Below are 1,820 nucleotides of genomic sequence, written 5' to 3'. Positions count from 1 at the left end.
ATCTACAAGCAGGTTAGCAGCTAGGCTGAATGGAACACGAGGACTGGGTGAAGCTAGGCTGAATGAGACCTGTGGTCTGGGTGAAGCTATACTGAATGAGGCCTGTGGTCTGGGTGAAACTAGGCTGAATGAGACCTGTGGTCTGGGTGAAGCTAGGCTGAATGAGGCCTGTGGTCTGGGTGAAGCTAGACTGAATGAGGCCTGTGGTCTGGGTGAAGCTAGGCTGAATGAGGCTTGCGTCTGGGTGAACTAGCTGAATGAGGCCTGTTCTGGGTGAAGCTAGACTGAATGAGCCTGTGTCTGGGTGAAACTAGCTGAATGAGGCCTGTGTCTGGGTGAAAGCTAGACTGAATGAGACCTATTGTCTGGGTGAAGCTAGACTGAATGAGCCTTGGTCTGGGTGAAGCTAGACTGAATGAGGCCTGTGGTCTGGGTGCAAGCTAGACTGAATGAGGGCCTGTGGTCTGGGTGAAACTAGAGCTGAATGAGACCTGTGGTCTGGGTGAAGCTAGACTGAATGAGGCCTGTGGTCTGGTGAAGCTAGACTTAATGAGGCCTTGTCTGGGTGAAGCTAGAGCTGAATGAGGCCTATATCTGGCTGAAACTAGCTGAATGAGGCCTGTGCTGGGTGAAGCTAGACTGAATGACGCCTATTGTCTGGGTGAAGCTAGACTGAATGAGACCTGTTGTCTGGGTGAAACTAGACTGAATGAGACCTATTGTCTGGGTGAAGCTAGACTGAATGAGACCATTATCTGGGTGAAGCTAGTAGATCAGTGCAACCACAGAATATCTAAACCCAGAGGTGCAACATCGCGAGACGTCCGCAAACGTTGTGAAACAGCCCGAACAGACCAGGCCAAGGTTTTGGGGTTTGAGAAGTCAGTGAGAGAAGTGGAACGTCTTCCTTAGTTCTCCATTGTCTCCTAATCTAAAGGCGAATCCTAGACTTGAGCCAATGCCTTAAGTAGTTTTAAACATGTTATTACTAGAACGTTATGACAAGTGACAAACTGAAACTTTACCTCTTCGTCAAAAAATACTTTATTTCGAAAGAGTGCCTTTGAATTGACGGCCTGTACATRCGCAGCTCAGCGCCAGACAACCGTTAGACCAGGCGACGTGTTTCTACTCATGAGCTTAACTTGCCAACGTTGCCATGACATCAACTACAGGTGTGATCAGGGATTTCTGTTATTAAAAGCATTCTGTACTGTGTTTGGTGGTACTTTAGCTTAGCCGCTAACCTGTTCGTACTGTAGATCAGTGCTAATATTGCCTAGCCACTAACCTGCTTGTAGATCAATTATAATGTATCCTAGCTGCTAACCTGTTTGTATATCAATTCTAATGTAGCCTAGCCACTAACCTGCTTGTAGATCAATGTAATGTAGCCTAGCTGCTAACCTGTTTGTATATCAATTCTAATGTAGCCTAGCCACTAACCTGCTTGTAGATCTAATGTAATGTAGCTAGCACTAACGCTGCTGTAGGATCAATTGTAATGTAGCCTAGCACTAACTGCCTTGCCTAGATCACATGTTATCGATACGCTAGCCACTCACTGGCTTGTAATAATCATGTAATGTAGCGCTATTGCCACTAAACTGCTTGTTAGATAATGCTAATGTAGCTTCTATGCCACTTTAAACTCTGGCTTGCTTGTATATCAGGGTAATGTTAGCCTGTCGCATAACCTGCTTGTAGATCAATGTAATGTAGCTAAGCCACGTATTACCTATGCTTTTGTAGTATTCAATTGTTTATGTACGCCATACGCTGTTCTTACGCATGTAACTCAAGTGTATTCCTGGGCATGG

Source organism: Salvelinus sp. IW2-2015, linkage group LG34, assembly GCF_002910315.2.
Source record: "Salvelinus sp. IW2-2015 linkage group LG34, ASM291031v2, whole genome shotgun sequence".
Classification (NCBI taxonomy): domain Eukaryota; kingdom Metazoa; phylum Chordata; class Actinopteri; order Salmoniformes; family Salmonidae; genus Salvelinus; species Salvelinus sp. IW2-2015.
This window is presented reverse-complemented; position numbering follows the sequence as displayed.